The sequence below is a fragment of the Syngnathus typhle genome, linkage group LG19 (genome assembly GCF_033458585.1).
Source record: "Syngnathus typhle isolate RoL2023-S1 ecotype Sweden linkage group LG19, RoL_Styp_1.0, whole genome shotgun sequence".
In the NCBI taxonomy this organism is placed as follows: domain Eukaryota; kingdom Metazoa; phylum Chordata; class Actinopteri; order Syngnathiformes; family Syngnathidae; genus Syngnathus; species Syngnathus typhle.
Genome location: NC_083756.1, coordinates 5902141 through 5922738, shown reverse-complemented (window position 1 = coordinate 5922738; position 20598 = coordinate 5902141). Strand labels below are relative to the sequence as shown.

Below are 20598 nucleotides of genomic sequence, written 5' to 3'. Positions count from 1 at the left end.
ATTATCCATCAACCAATCTGGAAGGCGTTCAATTTAATTCCATGTATTTGAATGTAATGTGCGAATTTGACTTTTTTTTTGTTTGTTTTTATGACTCACGAGCTAAACCGTGGTTTCAGCAATATCCAATATAAATTCAGCCGAGATCTGCTTCCCTGCAGACATTTTGATTTGTCATAGCAGGAAAAGCACAGGCGAGACTGACAGAATTAACCTTGGCTCGCTTTGAAGGAAGCCAAACTCATGAGCCATCATTATACACAATGGTGGCATCATATATATTTTTTTATTATTGTTTGTTTGTTTTTAGCACAGCCCGCACTAAAAAAAACATCTTTGTGGGATGGGCTCAATTTATTATTATTCGTGCATCTATGATCAAACGTTCTTTTCAAAAAATGTCATCAGACAACAATAACAGTTATGTGATAAAAAAAAAATAATTAAAAAAAGTGGTTTAACTTAGGTGAGCTATTGTTAGAGTATTTTGTGCCAACTTAATCCCTCTTCATACATGGAGGATGAGAGGATGGTCAGGGCGGAAACATTTTTAATTTGGAAATGGTACAGGAACAACACAGTTGTGGCTTTTTTTTTCCCCTCTAGAGCTTTACAAGGAAATCTTCCTCTAAGCTTCAAACACATACAACAAACCAGTTCTTTGATTGTGAATTATAGTAAAAGCCTCCTTCCGCTACTCCAACTTGACTACTGATTAGATTTGGTGAGTACATGAGATTAATAAGGACCCTTGATTGTAACTACCTGAAAAGCATTTTTACACATTTAAAAAAAACAAAAAAAAAACTTGATAACATAGCTCGCTGCGATTGTTTAGTTGCAATATTAATATAAAAGCAATATAAAAAAAATATGCCATGAAGAAAAATAAAAAAAAATCTAAATTAATTTTGGTTTCTTTTTGTGTCTCCGAGAGGTTTGTCTTTGTCGTGGCCTTTCCGTATCTCATTTTATCAACTGTCAAAAACCACGCTGTCCCCATTTTATCATTCTCCCATGAGGCACTTTGAATTCTCATCTCAGTGTTTCACAAAGCACAAAAGGGGGAGGTTGCAGTCTAAATACATAAACCCTCCAAATTTCTCTGTGTGAATAAAAGTAAAAAAAAAAAAATCTGGAATAATCCTCAAAGTCCTCATTTGACTAAGTGCAAGTTGGAAGAATGGTTCCACTTGTGAGCAAGGTCAACTTCTTTTAGCCAGCTAGCCTCGCTGTGACACTCCCTTGCGTTACTAATGAGACAGGAGCGGCGAGGGGCTCCGTGTGGAGATAAACAACCTGGCAGTGTCTGCCCCCGAGGGTTTCTCCCCGGGCCTTGGGTCCTTTTTTTTTTTTTTTTTTCGCCCATTAGAAGTATCCAGCTGCCGTTTTATTGCATAAAGCCAAAGTCGACTGTGTTTCCACAAGTTATTGGTGCTCAAGCGAAGACAAACTAAAGCACTCAGAAGAGCACGAACCTTTGATTAAGGTTTAAAAATGTGAATCACAGGACATGAACTTGAGTCTTTTTTTCCTCATTTTAGCCATTTAGGATCTTAACATAAGCATAAATGTAACCCTGACACGAACACACTCTAAGTTGATATCATTATTGATTTCTTCCCAACATAAAATATCAATATTTCCCCCATCACAACAAAATGGGAACTTTGAGTTGTTGAGATGTTCTTTCACTGATAGATTTTGATGGCAGCATGTTTGAATCTACAGTGAAGTTAAAGACCTTTCAAAATTGCACCTCTTCTATAAATCCAGGTGAGAAGCACGCAACCTCTACCCTGCAGTCAGACTATTCTCCAAGCTCGGAGGGGGCATGTCCATGGGATGAAAGGGGAGAACAAGCCATGGCACTCAAGCAGCAGGGAACTTTGGACTGAAGCTGTGGAGAAAAAGGCCACCATCGATTTCCCTCCACTGCCTGAATCATATTTTCAAAAATGATATTCGATTGCAATTTTCAAAGTAGAAAAGTTACCCAAGACATACTCATAAACTACTCTAGAATTCTCGAATCTTTGGATCCCAGAAGGGAAATAATTACCCAGTCTGAGTTCTGTTTTGCTTGCATAATAAATACCCCAGCGATAAATTGAGGCGAGTCTTTGGCACTCTGAAAGACAATGAGAAGGAGGACCTTTCGCGAGTATAAAAGCTCCAGTCAGCAGCGCCGTAATTGCTTTTCATACGGCAAATTTGCTTTTACTTTCCCCGTTAATGAAATTAAACCGGAACATTCTTCTCACAATCAGCAGAGCAGTAGCCCTAAATGTCAGCGGCTCCTGGATTTCTTCATTCAATTTGAGCAAACACCCAGGAGAGAGAGAGGGGGGGGGCTATATGGCATGAACTGATTGACAGAGTTCCATTACAGGGGCTTATCAGACCCCTGTCTGCAATTATCTAGGTTCAGTAAGGAGGTGGGATTTGATTTTGTGCCAGGATTATAGTCAGGAAGATGTGTGCTGAAAGGGCTCCGCATTATGACCCTTCTCTAATTTTCATTTGCATTCTCTAGCTTGCAATGTTCTGGTCAGAGGAAGTATTTTATTGTTAATGTTAGTAAAGTTAGGTGTTGATTTTTTATTCTTTTTCATCTGTGACAATTGAGAATTCTGATGTATACGTTTATTGTGACTGACGCAAACTAATAAAAAGATGCTCCATTCATTGGCATGAAGTTTTATTCTTTAATTTATTTATTGCTTATTTATTCATCATATGTGCCTTCTTATTTTTACTTTTTGTATTGTTTACTTGAATGTGTCATATGTCTTGCCACCGTGGGATAGTAGGAAACGCAATTCCGATCTCTTTGTATGTCTTGACGTGAAGAAATTGACAATAAAGCAGACTTTGAAGATGCCACAAGATGGCGCCAAAATACAACTTTTTCATTAGACATGGCTTTGGCCTGAGTTAAAAAACAAACAAATAGGCAAGTATATCGAGGAATAAGACTGCCACTTGTAATGAAAAACCTAAAAGATTGTAGAGTCTAAATATTTTCTTTTTTTTTTAAACTAAAATTCTCACACAGACCAACCCAGCCACTTGACTTAAATCTCTCTTGCAGTCAGTGCATTTTCAAGCAAGACGTTCAGTTGCGGTCAGCACAATTACAACAGGCTGAGTGCAGCGGCCGTTTAATAGATTGGGAAAATACTGTAGACGTTTCAAGTCTCAGATGCAACCAGTTGTTGAAGGACAGCCATGCCTTGCAAATCACTCAGCGGGAGCAAAGGGGGCATGTTAGACTCCGGTTGGGTCAGCAACACTGAGCGCCATACTAAGAACCTCATTACAGTGGGGGAGAATGTGCAAATCGCCACAATCAATTACCTCTTCATTCATGAACCCGAAGTCGGAACATGACATTACCATGAACAAACAGCTCCACAAAACCCACAAGGACTGTACAGAATTTACACATAATTCCACAGGGATGGTATAACGCCATCAGACGCTTTCCTCAAGAGGTCTCTCTGCAGTAAGGACGAGAGTATGAAATGTAAATGTTTTTTTGTCTCACAATATAAATATGTATTTGAAATGTATTTCCATAATGACTTTGGTTTGGTGCGCATATGGAGCGTTTGCCTTCCCTCAGCATGTCAAATGAGCTGCGCTTGCTTCTGCCTCTTTCATGAACTCTCCCGAGCGGTTCCGTGCGCTAACGCTAAACCTGACGGCTCCAACCCAGACAGATGGGAGACTTAATTTACCATTCAAATTTGGTTATCCAGTTTTTAAGATGACCATCTAATAATATGAATTAAATTGTTGTGAAATAATTAAATAATAAATTATTACTGAAATTATATATAATATAAATATATAGAATATTATATATTCTATTTTATATATCTTATATTATTTAATATAATTAAATGATCAACAATATAATTACAACCTCAACATAAGATGAATCGACAATGTCGATCTTCCGATTAGTACAGAAATTCTACTTTTTTAAATCCTGCTTTACAGGAAACGTCAATAGTGTTGTTTTGCTCATCAATAAAGACATTTCCAGCTTATGTTACAAAAGAATGGCGGCTAATTATCCAAGGTTGATAATATTGACAAGACGGTTGTGCTGCGGATGATGCCGACACCAGTGCAAAGTGAAAAAGATATGTCTGAATAATTGATGAAATATAATTACGCCAAAAAAAATCATATTTAAAGCGACTGTGTTTAACTCAACTAAATTATACACATTTGTACACGTGAGTAAGAAAAAAAACTTTGCAAAATGGAGAGTGAGCTGAGACGCTTTGAGAAAGATGACAGGGAGAGAAAAAGGTTCTTCAAATAAAGCCTGCTAATGAGCTGCCGAGAAATTTACACAACTTGATGACTAAGGATCGGAGGCAATTACCCGCATGCAGCCCAAGCTTTCATCTGCCATGACAATGCCAACCAATCCGTCCCTGTCGGGTGAGGTCAAGAGGAAACCAAATTTTAAAAAGACGAGCTATTAGTCGAAATCCTGCGAGCAACATTTATAGCCAAATATAGTCATGGAGCTGCTATGGTAAAAATAAAGAGTCATGCAAAAAAAAAAAAAAAAATTATAAATTATCGACACTATTAGACGATTCCCTAAAAGCTAGCTTGCGCTGCCCTGGCTTAACATGCAACTTGCCCCCCCCCCCCCCCCCCCTCGAATGACATTACTAAAGCCATTCAAGGACTTTGCTTCATTTTGAGTGAAAGCATGTCAGATATGATTGATTTGGATAGCATAATGCTTGCCAGGAGTTGCACACAACTGTCATGGAAATAGGTTGACAGCTGGGCCAGATACTTTATCAGTCTTATACAAACAGATTTATCCGTGGCGCCGAGCCTGTGATTGTATTAAAATATGTATCAGGGGGCTTTAAAGGAAACTGTTTGTGGACGTGGAGAAATTTGCATTGTCGCCTATATGAAGATCTTTTTAAGTGGTGACGATTTGGTCGTGGTATGCTTTTAGCTTAGAAATATAACTATTCGGGAAAAATAAATTTAAATACATTTTGTCTTTGCTCTAGGAATCCACACTATTAATAACCCTGTGCTCATGCACACATCTCGCATGCCTTCTGTACTTGCACGTCTATTTAATCCCAATACTCGATACTGACCCCAGGTGGTCTAAGCGGGTCACCAGGTGAAGAGGGAAATAAAACAACCATTTTATAGCGCTCAGGGATGGAACACTTAGAAAAGTCTCGCGTTCGATTGGAGTCATATGAAGTGACCTCGACTTTATTATGAGCACTATACAAATGCCATCAATCCAATGAAAGCAGATATAAGGGAAAGCTTTCAAATAAAACCCATCCATTGGCAATTTTGTTTTATCATAAACTGATTTTCAAGATAATATGGATTTATCGGAACTTAAATTAAATCATATGTGAATGCTATAAACCAGATATCTGGAGCCACGGTGTCTGACTTAAAACAGTCCATCAAATCAGCCATGACGGAAAAGATTACGCTAACTGGTCTTGAAATAAAGCTAACTCCGGAAAATACAACTTGGCTATTATTGTTGGGCATTTTATTTGTTTTATTGATTAGCACCTTGAGGACCTCATCGCCTAATTCGGTGTGACATCAGTTCAAATGAAGCTAAAGCTTTCTGACATGGAGATGATTAGCAACAATAAGAAGACGTCATTTAAAAGCGCAGGAGTGGTTTGTTTGTGTCGCCGTGTGTCATAACCAATAATTGACACGGACGACATCATTTATACAAATGATGACAAATCTAAATTTAGAGATTTCCTCTCTGAAGTACAAATCACTTTTTTACGAGTGCCGAGTGTCATTCATCAGAATTTCAACGTGATTATGCAAACAATGATTGACGGTTTAAATAACATTCTTTGTTTAGGAAAAAAAAAAACTTTCAAAAGTGTGCATATTTACATAGCGATCAGAGAAGATGAGCAGCTGCTCTCACCAGGACGTCGACATCACCGATTTGGTGTAATCAGTAAAACGAAAGGAGGAAAAGTAAAGTGCTGCTCGATACTTTGCAGGTTTAACTACAGTACTTGAATAATTTGGCAAAGTATAAAAGTATTTTACACCAGATTGGCATTCATATTCATTTTGTCATATTTATTTCTACAGATTTTTGAATGTATTTTTGTGATATAGGTTCTGGTTAACTTTGTCTTAGGAATGATTCAGCAATAGTACATTTCACCACCTGCTATATAAGTAGAATTTATGTTACAGTATGTTTTTTAGTGCATGCTATATAAGGAGATTTATATGTCAGGGTGCACCAAATACCTTTTATGATTCTTCTGACTTTTGTGTTTTCTGTAAGAGAGACAGAGAGAAAAATATAAGTACAGCAAAATATCACAGCTTAGACAATTTGCACAAAACTGGATAAGAAATTGTCATTTGGTCAGATTCGGTGGATTAAAAAAAAAAAGGGTTCAAAATAAAAGTAATATTTAAACAAGAAAAGGCATTTTTTGGCGGGGTAACCAAACAAGTTTTCTTGAGATTGAATCCTCCAGCCCGAGTCTTCGACATGTAAACCGTGCGCGGCGTTGCCATTTGACACTTTCTTCCTTTCTTTTGGCATTTCTAATTTGAACCAACGGAAGCATGTGTCAGTCTCCGCCAATCCTGACTGCCCATCTAGGTTTTCATTACAGGGCTGGATTGCACAGCAGCGGGAGATAAATTGGTTATGTCTAAAGTCAAATTATATCCAAGACTTTGCAATTCAATTCACTGATCGGAAAAGGGGAGAGAAATCTGTTTAAAGGCATGTTCCAATCTAGCGCCTCCAGTAAAAGATACGTTTACAAAAGATGTAACCTCCAAATTGCCTTCTCCTCGACGCATGAATGGCAGGTTTTACCGCCATTCATGTCGTGTTTGATGGGAAACAGGATGTTCTGGTAATTATTTGACATGTACAAAGCTGCTATTCAATAGCCTGGAACCAACTGGCCCGCAGGATGTGACTTTAATTTTTTTCAAGTTGGCAAAGTTAATTTAGCTTTTAACACATTTTGGATGCTTCTCATCTAGTGACCCAGATTAAGAACCCTTAGTTCTATTTTCAGACATTACAGGTTGTAATTTACATGATCAGTTGTAATTTCACACTGCACTTCAAATATCGTGCTGATTCAACACTTTCAAATTAATGTCAGCTAGTCTTTTTTTAGGCTGCACGCAGATGAAATAAAACGATTTTAAGAGCGAAACAAACGGTAAATTGTGAAATGTGAAAATGAATTATGAACTTGTTGAAAATAGTTCTGTACTGTCCAGTCATGCTGATGATGACTTTTCTCCATCAGTCATGGACATGACTATCTCCTGGGGTACAAGTAGAGGAAAGCTTACTCATCTCAAGCGTTCATGACTCATGACCCCTCCATGCTCACAACCGACAATGAGTTGTGGGACTGAGCAATCCCCTGAAAGGATCCGATAAAAGATGGAAGCATCACCAGAGGTTTGCGTGAGACAGGTCGGAGTTCAAACGCCGAGACTTGCGAGACCCGTTGGGTTCTAGCTAAGTCCCACCTCCAAACGCATCATCCATTGTCAGAACCACGGCAGCCTATTGATAGGATGCATTGATTTCCTGATTAATGGACCTTTCCGCCATTGGTGTTCACCGCTGCCGACATCATTTTAATGTGTGCGTGATCGATAGCTCCATCAACACTAAGAATATCCCGCCGTCAAGCTACGGGGGGTTTGTCTGGCCATGTGTGCATGTTTGGATCCAAAAGGGCACACGGTATTTGTATGATAATTTATGCAAAGGAGAATATTAATGCTCTTATTTTTTGGGAAAACATTGATTCCCAAAAAAGTGTCAAAACACTTACATGAAACTACCCACAGTAGAAAACTTGCTCTTCGCATCCGATGGCTAAGCAAGCATAAAATAAGAGCAGGGATGAGTTGAACCTCACATTGATGTCAAGAGCACCCCACAATAATCGCCCTCCTCGCACCGCAGCATGCGATGCAGAAAGAAATAATGGGCAACGTGAGATGACTGGGCAATAGAGGAGAGAGTAATTGGAAGTGCTGCTGTGGGTGTCGCGTTTCTCAGGAAATGGGATTATAAGGAAACATCTTTTACATCTGCTACATGTCATGAACAGCCGGGTGTACTGAATGTTTAAATACAATAATGATAATTATATACCGTATTTTCCGGACTATAAGGCGCACCTAAAAACCTCAAATTTTCTCAAAAGCCGGTGTGCCTTATATATGGACCAAATTCCTAAATTTAAACTGGCCCGAAGCATTGTGTCATGAAATCAATCATAAGTGGCCCTCTGAAGACTATGAATCATGAATCAAAAAGACTATGGATCATTATTTTGTGATTATAAAATGATTTGTTGCGTCTGAAGTTGAAATAAAAAAGATAAAATAGAGAATGATTTGATGTGGATAAAATATCTGACATGATGCATTAATGGTGTGCCTTATAGTCCGGTGCACCTTATATAAGGACAAAGTTTTAAAATGGGCCATTCATTGAAGATGCGCCTTATAGTCCTGTGCGCCTTATAGTCCGGAAAATATGGTATGCTTTAAATTGATCAAATCCTTGGGTGTTGTAGGTTTAAAAGTGCCCCCGCCAATTTAAGTCCAGAGGTGGTTTGACTCTTTCATATTGGCTTTAAAGAGTCTTTATGGATGGAGCCCATAGCGGGACACCAAGTTGAGATTTTCAAGCTACCTTGAAGCAACCCGAGTTGTTGTGTTGACTATTCATGGGGACCCTGTGCCTGAGGCCGTTTGATTGAAAAATTCTCATCTGTAGCTTCTAGAGAAGTGGGCTACTGAGTGGCAGAAAGCTTCCAGGTGACACCTGTAAGGGGGTCTTTGGAATATGACTCCCCCGGAGCAATATTATTTTCCATCCTCAATCTTTTATGTTATTTCTCAGTCATCCGAATGAGGTGAAAATCCACTTTTAGTTTCGAAGCAATGTCCAAATGTGACTTCCACTTTCAACTGCTGGAAATTTGGTTTGGCTTGGCAGTGACCGACTGGATGTTGTGAAAGATCATGTGATCCAACTGGCAATTTTCAAATTTCAAAATGATAGTAAAATTAATGGCCAACACTCAGCCAGTCATTAAAAGTAGATACAGAATCTGGCACACCGGCCGATTAGATTGCATTTGCTCACGTCGGCCAATGAGAAAAGCAAAATGGCACGACTCTTACATTATTCAACATTTCATGGAAAGCGACATCGAAGTGGACTGTTCACTTGCCGAGAAAAGCATAATGTGCATAAAGACAATGCATACTTTGAAAATAAATGTAGAGATATGATACGTTATTTCCCAATTGTTTATGTTGGCTCATTAAATCTTACACCGATAAAGCTTTTTTGCATTCTCTGTAAAATTCACCCAAAAAATAAATCAAAAGTGGAATTTATTATATTCTTTGACTTTGTGAAAGTGCTCACATTTCTTTCCAGTGTGTGCTTCATCATGCTGTGTAGAATTGCAACCATTTTAATGAACCAGCATATGATACAAGCAAATTATTATGTGCAGGAAATTTTATATCTCTTATATTTTATTTTAGTTTCTGATTTCATAGTTGGGTGTTTTTCTATACAGCAAATAATATCAATTTCATTGTACAAAGAAAAGCGCACATGACAATAAACACTTTGATTATTGAATCATTTCCAAGTCCTGCAAACATTTTGTTTTGGTTACATTCCAAAGTACAGTAAAATTGTGCTGAAGTCATTGAGTGATCATGTCAAGCTGTCAGCATTCAAAGAGAGCTTGGAAAAACTCTATAGTCTCCATTAAGGAAACTTTCTGGTCAGATTATCTGATGACTAAACACACTCGCTTTCCAAAGAGCCCATTAGAAATCGTTTGTGATCACAAACTGCAAAATAGGATTTATCAGGAGCCGACTGAAAATCTGAATGGATTTTAACGTTCCAAAAACAGATGAACGTATTGTCTTTACAGTTATTGTCATAACGGAGTGATTTTGATCTAACTGTTACATGACAGGGTTTACAGGCAATAATTTGAGGTAGATTATTGCGTGCCTCTGCTGTTCTGAGAAAGTCAGAGGTCCGGAAAAGCACCGTCAGCTCTTTTCAGCTTCAGATGTCTGAATCACAACTTCATTGGTTGTTAAGTGTAGCATATGGATTGCCGCTCCCCCATTCAAGCAGCTCTCTTCCTTGCGCAATAATCAAGCTATTTTCAAAAAAAGAAAGTGCCTGCATACCACAGTGAAATGTCCAGTCTGGTTATTTCCATAGGTGACAACAGCATCAGCAACAATGATGAAGCACAGACTGAAGGAAATCTGGGAATAAATGCAAACAAACTGATGGGACAACGAGGCCCACCTATGTGGCCGGAGCGAGCTGATTGGTTGATTCAAGAATAAGTGCTCATGAAAAAGAGGTGCAATACGACAGGTCAAACTTAATCTAAACCAGGGGTGTCAAATTTATTTTTGTCGCGGGCCGCATCTTAGTCATAGTTTGCCTCAAAGGGCCATCGAAATTGTCAACTCAAATAAATGTATGAACAAATAATTAATTAAAAATAAAATATTGAAATCAAATCAAATTAAATATTTAAAAGTAAAAATGATTTTAAAAGAATCAATGATAATAAAGATTGTTAACAATATCTATATATTTTAAAAGTGAAAAGAAATTGGGAATTAACACATGAATTCGATGCACAATTTGTCTTCGCGGGCCACCGAGAATGATGTGGGGGGGCCGTATCTGGTCCCCGGACCTTGACTTTGACACCCCTGATCTAAACAAAACCAAGATGAACACCAATCATGACGAATAAATTTCCTCACAAAAATCATTTCACATTGTGTGGATTAGATTTTCTCATACTTAACCTGATAAATAATTTGCTTTTGTGGTTTGTTCTGACTTACTACAAACATCCCAAAATGCATCTTGGCTGTTTGTGGAGGTCAAATAGCTCCACGCTGACTCCATTTACACTCTTTCAGTGTGTCCACTGAGTAATTGCCTCTACTCAGCATTCTGCACTTACCCAGGCAGCAGAAAAAAAGAGTCCCCGCTAACCATCATCATTTTATCATCTCTTGTTTACACTTTTCCCACCACTGATATACTTGTACATGACCTCAAACGATCCGAAATATCGATATTTTGATTGAAGAATCGATTTGATCTGCCATTGTAAGCATGAATATTTACCTCCACACATCACTCATGTCAAATTCTGAGGTAATTGTCCCATTTTCTAAAAACACATCAATAGAGCAACAGTTCAGAACAGCATTGATTCCGAGAATAAGAATATATCGATCGAGAAAGATGCTCATCCGTCCAGTTTATTTCATTCTCAGGGCATTGAAGCGATTTCGACTCTTCTGGTTGTCTTGCTAAACAGCGCAAGTGAGGCAGCCGACAGGCCGGAATTAATTGACATGCCTCCAACAGGTTGTTCTCTAATAACATATCGATCGGCCAGGCCTGATATGCAAAATGGCTGCCAGCGTGTGTTCCCGGCGAGGTGAGACGGATACCCTCACAATACCTTGGGCCAAGCAGTGTTGATTAAAGGAAGTATTAGAGCTTGTGATCACATAGAATGACTGTCAGGCTTGGCGCACGCCACCGTGCCGGAGCGTGTCTTCATTAATAGATAACATATTCCGCAGACACGGAGAGCGGTTGACATTTGCACATAAGATGTCCATAAGTTACAAGAAAATCAATAGCGGCGTATTTGTTTTCTGTTGAATTAGATGAAACTGGAGGCTAAATGTTTTCTATCTTTTGTCTAAACGTGCTTTATAATTGAAATTGTTAATCGGAGTTGTTTTCAATTTGTGCTTTATTTGTTCCGAAAAAAAATTCAATAGTAGCAAGCACGGTCCGCTTCTCTTCATTGTCAATATTCTCAAGTTAGGACATTTCTGCCAAGTGGTCCATGAAAACTAGTCGTGACAAGGACATGCTTTACTCGAGCAAGGTCTTCCAAAAAAGGTCAGACAAGACATTCGACTTAAAAGAAAGCCAAAGTTTTGGTACTCTTGACAGGCATTGTGCATCGATGATCAATCGTATCATGCTGTATAAGCGATCGTAATTTGATAGCCGTTAACATATTTTTTTATATGGTCCAGTCAGTCATTATGTATAATAAAAGGAGTCAGTCACAATTAAAACCAAATCGTGTTTTCAATCGTCACAGATGGACCATTGCAAATTGGCAACTTGCACCTGAAGCAGCGCTAACAACAATTCACATAGCAATGCTTCCAGTTCTCTATTTCCATGACGAAGACGGTGAAAGAGCGAGCAGACAATCTGCTCATCCTGGCTAGTCTACACAGCGACTAATTAAAAGTCGCTCCTGTCTGTAGTTTTGTAAACAACTCGTATTGAATAAGAGCGACTCGGAGTGCTCCGTTTTACATTTTGATGTCTTCGTCATTGTAATTGCCGTTTGAATTATTGACGAGGCAATATGTTGAAAAGTGGCAAAACAATATGAATGCTAATCAAATGCCCTCTGGTGCGCTAGGTTAAAACATACCTCTTCGCCTGTGGCCATTCAATCGTTATGATCGGGGAGATGACAGGACGTGAGGTAATTAGACTTTTTGATTTTCCGTCTTGACAATCGGACATTAGATCTTCCACAGAAAAGCATCTCTGCAAACTGCATGAGAATCTCTCCTATGTGGAATACCGGGTAAAATCTGATTGATAATTGTTTATGCCCTCGGCAATGATGAATGTGTATTTTAGGAAAATTCACCAAAGCCAGAGCTACAAAGAGAAATCCGAGTGTTAACCAGCGTGCAGAGGTGGGTGGGAAGAGCAGGCTGTTTGGAAAAACACACTCTGCTACCTTCTCCTTCCCTTCGCACTGCAGGGAGCCCAGTACGAGTTGAAGTCTGATACCATTGACAGAGAAATGTCAGAATGACTGCATGAATACAAAGCAAGATGGAAGGCTTTATGAATTCCAAACAGTATCACATATTTAGGAAAATAAATTGGGATGAACATTGACTAAGTATGGAATATTGCGGTTCCTCTCAGTATCGACTAGAAAATGATTGAATAATGACAAGTTCCAGTGGGTGAGTAACCGTATCCGCGTTTCTATCAATAACATGGTTTCAGACTAACCTCAAAGGTCACGGGTTTACTCCAAACATCTTGGCCCCGGTAGGCCTTAGTCATAGCTTTAGACAGCCTCCATGAAACTGGACACCAAGCGATGATCAATGCCTTTCCAGAGTGCCACCACCCAGAGAAGGGGAAAAAGAACACGAATGCGGGCGTCCAGCTGGCTGCCCCCAATCTATAACGCTCTGTTTCGGTATTTACAGAAAATAAAAGATTCCGTCGGAAAGACAGCTGACATCGATCGGCTTGTGGGTACGCTACTTTGATTGGCGTTTTAGAAATGAAAGTAGTAATGAGCCAATGCAATTAGCAAAAAAAAAAAAAAAAAAACACTTGGTCAAGGTTTATATTGCAGTACAGTTATTAAGTTAACCGATATACTTTATATTCTAACATGGATGCTTTTATGAAAACATGAACTGAAATATACTGTTCTTACTTTCACGGACTTTATCAGATAATTTGAAGACGTGCGGGTATATTTGAACATACTCGCAAATACGTATACAAACGTATTTAATGCTACGGTATGTTGACTCGCATGCTCAAATAACAAAAATAAAAAGATATTTTCTAATCATATGGCTTGTATTATATTTGCAAATTTGATTTATGTCTGCAATGAGTTATATTTGGCATTGTTTTCCCCAACGTACTTAAATAATTTCACTTTTCAGTGGCAGTTTTCTTCCATATGTTCAAAATATGAGCTCTTAATGTGAGGGTGAAATACGGAATCAAACACAATATAATTAAAAGTATTTTTGTCCTGCAGTTTCTGTCACTAGTATATGTTAACTAATTAAAACACAGCACATATTTAGCATTCAAGTCCTGCAGAGAAGGATTGCAGTTGTTCGGAAATGTCTGTGGCACTCGGATGACCAACACCTATAACCAAGCATTTCCTTGAGCTATAGAATAGGTTGACTCGAGAAAATTTGATTAGTCACCGCTGACAAGGCAGAGACAAGGAAATTACTTTCTAGCGCATATCATTAAAGAAAAATCGATATGATGAATGCGGTAGGGGCCCCGGCTATTTATTGTGGCTGAACTACGGGCAAAGCAAATTGTGCTTGTGCTGGCATCCTGTTATTCTACATCAGTTATTGCTTCACCACATAATATTTAATCTTGACACTTTCTAGTGTCATTATTACACCATTCAAATTAAAAACGATGTCATGGAGTGGAAATTGGAAATAATGATTCATCATTCCCGAAAGTAAAACTTCCGATGTTTCTCGCCCAAAAGACTTTTACGCAGGCCACTTATCAGGAAAGCAAAAAAAGTTCATCCTAAAGATTAATTGCTTGGCAAGAATGTAACCATGCCTCTGATTTCCATGTATGACATTTCAAGCCAACAAAGGAGTGAACTTCATTATAAAGATATATAAAACGTTTTCCATCCAGCCAACCTTATTATGAGCGTAATGTAACAAAGCAAATTGGATTAAGTGCTTATAAAAGCCATTTTAGCTCTTTTATAAAGATGACCAAAGAGCAGTGTCTGATACCTTTGTTGCAAAATGAACAAGACAGAATAGAAAAAGCAAACGCATATTATAGAGACGTCGTTCACACTTGATTGTTTTCTCGAAAACTACCTCTCGCCATTAGCACGCTGGGGACTTATTGACCCAATATTGACTGCACACTAGGAAGGTCTGGTGATTTATACAAAGTGTACTTTTCCAAAGTAAGCAACATTTGAGTATAAAAAGATTCCAGCAATATAAACCTGATCATTTCAAGCACTCGCAATGATTTCTGAGTCATTATTTTCCCTCAGCAGTGTCGAAACCACCGTGAGAATTGTTTCGGGCCATACTTACCATCTGTGCTTGTTTAGAAGGAGATATCTGGACTCGGATGAGATGAGAACTTTTACATATCTTTGCAAAGTCGTGCTTTCAAAGTGCTGGAAGGGCCAGAAAAGAATGAAGGCATCAAGCGTTCTCTTGCGTATTGCTTTGCTTTTCTGACTCAACTGTTGGTTTATATACCAGACGACCTCTGATCGCTAATCTGTTTGGAGCCGGGTCCTTTGTAGCTCCAAAATATCTCAAATAATCAAATGACCGTTTTCTGGATTTGCCTTCAACAACCGCATCCATCCAAAACTGTGCCTGATTTCTATTTTTGAGTTTGAAGGTGAGCGTTGTTAAGGACACACATCAGGCTTCGGTATTACTTGCCTAAGCAGTCTCACTGATTAAGGACTCGGGTTCGACACATCTTCTGTGAGAAGCCTAATTAGTGTGGCTTTAACAAAAGATGGAGGATTGGGCCATCTGCCTCACATAACAAGCAATCCTCACTAATTAAAAACACCTAGGAGAGCCGTTAGCAAGTAATGCCTGGTTAGGTTTCTAAGGTTAGACGGATGTAATGAACATAAAAATGACTACTACCGCGCTAAATTCTTCCTTCGTAGCGACAGAATTTGTTTCCTTGGGGAGGGATGAATGAGCCCAAGCGAAAATTTTCCGTCTTCTGTTTGGTTGTTAGGCACTACGGATAGACCAGATGCATTCAGAGTTTCACCAACAATCAAATGAAAGCTAAAGACGCTAATTCAGATGGAGTTATAGCTAAAGATGCAGAGACCATTAAGATACAGTATTTTCCGCACTATAAGGCGCACTTAAAAACCTCCAATTTTCTCAAAAGCCGACAGTGCGCCTTATAATCAGGTGCGCCTTATATATGGACCAATATTGAGCCACGACAGCAGGCGTGTCCAAAGTCCGGCACGCGGGCCAAATCTTATACATGGACAAAGTTTTAAAATGGGACATTCATTGAAGGTGCGCCTTATGATCCGGTGCGCCTTGTAGTGAGGAAAATACGGTACAATTAGTCAGAAAACACAATGCAGGCGTATAGTGAGAACAACTTTAGCTGCATTTTATCTGGAAGCCACACAAACACACACACACATGCGCACAAATAGATCATCTTGCTGCCCTCCAGGCTTTCATCTGAGTACATTCATTACCTTTTAATTGCCTCCAAATTGCAATGTGACCCATCACATCAATAACACTATCTTTGTAAGTGGCGAAATTAACCACAAAGAATGTGTGTTTGAGTTTGTGCGTGAATGCAAGCATGATGGACACTCCAAATTATGTCTGTTCGCAAAACTGTAATTTTCAAAATGAATACCGGCATGTTCATTAAATCTATCAATAAATAGCGTGATGTGGCCGATTTGATATAACGGGGTTTTCGTCTTCAGAAATTCTTCGCAAACAGAACCAATTGCTGATAAATAATCAGATACAGTAGTCGGGTGAGCAATGTGATCTGGAAATGAAGAACTGACCCGTCTGCCTGGGTTTGCCGTAACTACATGACTCCCCCCCCAACACTGCCAGATTGTTTGCTCGGTAAGTCAGAGATCAAACCTCTCTATTTTAGTTTGCCCCATTTTGTTTGTCAAGGAGTTCTCAGCCAGAAGATTCTCAGCCTGACTTCTACTTCAATCATTCTGCCCTCCTGCCTCTGCCCCTCTCCCAGACTGGCTCTCATCTGGAGAGGCACTCCTAAGACAGCAGTAGCCCCCGATTTTCATTTTATCCTCAAAAAGTTGGCGCTCTGGTTCTAACATAGTTAAGCTTTGTTCTAGTCAACTCTCTTTTATGCACACACGGCAATATTAATCCAATACTGCTGCAAGCTATGACAATGTGGACAAAAAAAATAAAATCTCTTGAAATGTTGTCTTCAGACATGTCAATGCAATGTTTACACATCACGTTTCAAGAGAATCCGAAGAGGCGATTCGATTTGGGACGTCAGCTACGTCCACGCCCTAAACGGCGCAGACCGACCTTTTTTAAATGCTCTTGCATCACCTTGATCTTATCTCTGAAACTACCAACACTTGGGATATAGAATCGAGATTTAAGAAGACCTACTGGAATTTCCCAGACTGACAGGGGCAAAGTAAACAAACCAAAGTGAAAATCCTGGAGGGTGTCACATTGCAGGCCTCGACTTTTCAAATGGGGCCGCCTTATTAATTGCCACCCTGCAGATCTCTGCTGTGCATTGCATACCTGAATTGCCATTACCTTTGAGTATTTCAAGCCGCAGAATCCATTAAAGTCTAATATAGCCTTGTCTAGAAAAACTGTGAGGGGTTGTTAAAAGTAAATCAAAACCCAAGCCTCTTTCTACACTTCGGAAAACACCTCTTAACAGGGAAGAGCAATCAAGTGGGAGATCTGTGTAACCTGCTAGGAAAGCTCTTTGGGGAAATCAAGTCACAATTTTTCCGAACAGTTTGACATCGGTGACAGGTAGATTTGGATTTGACCTCATCTCATCTTAACCAGTGGAGTATATATTACTTTACGGTTGGTCACGAGACACACACACACACATACTGACTAAGCAAGGAGCTGAATATTTTATTCATTCAGCATTCTTCTCATATAAATCTGAAGAAAATGTATTGCCATAAGACATATTATACAGGAAGTGATAAAAATGGGCTATAAATAGATGATGAATTAGTATTCAACGGAAAACTGCTTTTTAAATATTTAGTCCGGGAGACTTTTCGAGTAAGACGAAATCCCTTTTTCCCCTCCCTCAAAGTTTCAATATAGAACAAAGGATAAATTAGTGTCGGCCTTGTAGACTAAACCCTGCAGGGCGACTCATTTCCAAAGACAAGAAAGCTCACAGGTCCACTTTGAGGACTAAAATTGTAGCAGGTTGACGGAGAAAAAACAAAACAAACAAACCACCTCACTGTCACCTTGACCTGTAGCTCCAGGCTTAATTGTGAAAAATAATGTCAGTAATTTGACATTTCAGTTGTGTCGCTAATCCAGAGAGATGTTCCATTCCGGATTTTCTGACTATCCCTCAATCGAGCATTTGATTGATTGCTTTATCATTGTGTCTGACTGTCACTCACATTTCTCCTCAGTGAATGAGACCACCAGACACAAACTGCTTGGAAATGAAAATATTCATGACAGCTCCTGGCAGCTTTTCCTTTGGTGTCTTTTCATGTGGTTCAAATTCATCATGATGAGCGAAGTCTGTCATATCATTTAAAAAATATGATCTTACGTCTTTGTTTTCTCGGGAATGATTTTTCATCTAATATCAAAAATAAGATAACAAGGCTTTGAATTGACCAGCTTGCTTTTATACAATCGTGCAAGATGCAACCTGTGACAGCAAATAGAAAGCCTCTGTCAGCTCTCGTGAGCACACAGTACTTTAATAATGCAGCCTGTGCTGTGTGATCTGCTTCCTCTGCAGCCTTGCTCATGCACAGCACAACTTGACTGCACATTGGAGACCGTTTGGCATGCAAGGAGACTTTTCTCCCAACTCAACTTAAGACTTAATATTCACCTGGTGGGCTCCATCCATCAAGAAGAAAAATATAAACAATCATTGGGATAAAAAAAAAAAGTCCTGTCCTGTCCTGTCAGAAGTTGTGCGTGAGTCTTGAATATTTGTCGACCTTTGTTATATCCTAAGTGGCCTGGACAGGCACCATTAGCTCCAAATTCATTTTACTGGGCTCCACCATTTTGATAAATGAGACCATTTCAGGGAAAGTTCCAGACACGGTATTATAAATGAATATTTTTTCTGATGATGCCTTTATATTAGATCCACCTGCATGCATCAATTTTAAGAGTGGAAAATCAACTTACATTAGTCGAGGACCCTAAACTGTCTGGGCTTCTTTTTTAACCCCCCCCCACTAGTTCTTGTCATTAAGCTGCCAATCAGTTGAGGAGAGACTCGCAATGCAATCTATCAGGCTGATTCGCAGTGTCAGAAAGTAGCTGCTATAAGCAGCCAGAGGTTGTGCCGATTGCGAACGCAATTTAACTGACACAGCTCGTTTGGCCATCACGATAATTAGAGCAAAGTCACTGTTCTTCTCGTCTTTTAATCTTCAAGTGGAACTTTTAGAAATAAGAGTAAACAAATTCTACCGATAGCTTGAGTTGTGTCTTGGACAGTGGAAGGTAGCACTTAAATATTTAATCCCGATTAAATTTTAGTGTACTATTCTAATAAATGGGAAGATTTGCTTGGATTAACTTAAATGGAGTGTATGACCTGAGCCACTTTGCCATCTTTCATCAACTGCACCAGCAGCATTGTGTGTCTCCCTCTACGCTCAATAAAGCCTGATGAGCCTTTTAGACGTGTATCAATATTTAACCACCCTCGCCTATTGGCTCAGCAATTATTGCCCAATTGATTGAGGATTGATTATCATCAGCACTATGATAGCAGTGTTGGTCAGCATCAAGTGGTGATAAAGAAAAAAGACGGGGGTGTCAGAAAAATTCCAGGACACGCATGTTTGGATAAGAAGGAAAAGTGACAATACCGTGTCATGGTGAATATTTATATTATGGTAAAAATGTATATATTTTTTTATTTATTTGTGAGATTTTGTTTTCATTTTTACACAGAAATTCTTCTCGTGTACATAATTGTGTAGTCAGAAAAGTCTTTAAGCCATTTAGATTGCTGATTAGTTAATACAGATGTGCACTCACACAAATTTATTCGACTGATTAAACTAATGCTCTTTAATATGACAGATTTGTGATTAATCCTCCTTATGCGGGTATTCAACGGTTTATTCATATTCATATCGGTTGTGGCTCATTAAGCATTCATATCATTTTTGTTTTTATCAAACTGCTCCAAATGAAGTGACCCTAACCACACATACAAGAGGGAATACAACCAACGGTAATCTAGTTTAAAAATATAATAGAAAAGTAGAATCCAATAGAAATGGTCTTGCATCATCTGCTGAATTATTTTGAGGTTATACAGTCATATTCTGCTCCTATTTGCAGCGATAGAAAACAGACTGACCACACCACGGAAACAGCCACGGCCAAGTCTCGCTCACTAAGATAATTAAATTATTAATGGACAAGACCACTGAGTAAGAATTCCTCACGTACAAAGAAAGGAAATTGCTTATTAATTACTTACATGGCGGTTAAACCTGCATTTGCGTCAGACTGAAAAATATGTCACTGCTATCGCCCGCTAATACACTCAAAGCTAACTTTTCGCCAACAGACTCCGGCTATCACTTGAAAGTGGCTTTGAATCTTCCCCTAACTGAGCAGATCATGGACAGAATGAAAACAGTGTGGGGTGATTATGCGGAAATCCAGAATAGCTATCTCACACCTTGTTTAATTTCACACTTGATTGGTGGACAGGCACTCCAGCGATCCAATTATTGGCATACAAGCCATTAAATAGTCAATTTTCCGTAATATGTTTCCTTAAAGACACTTGCATAGTGTAATTCATTTGCTATATTTCACCATCCCCCTTTTTTTCCA

At 39.0% G+C, this 20598-nt stretch overlaps 1 protein-coding gene across 1 annotated transcript in view; it reads right to left on the bottom strand.

The window, feature by feature from the left end:
* ntng1a (netrin g1a) overlaps positions 1-20598 on the bottom strand; it is an 86570-nt gene that overhangs the window by 63079 nt on the left and 2893 nt on the right. The window contains exon 2 of the mRNA XM_061265995.1: positions 6319-6348. The gene's annotated coding sequence lies outside the window, so the exon portion shown is untranslated. The remainder of the gene's footprint in view (positions 1-6318; positions 6349-20598) is intronic.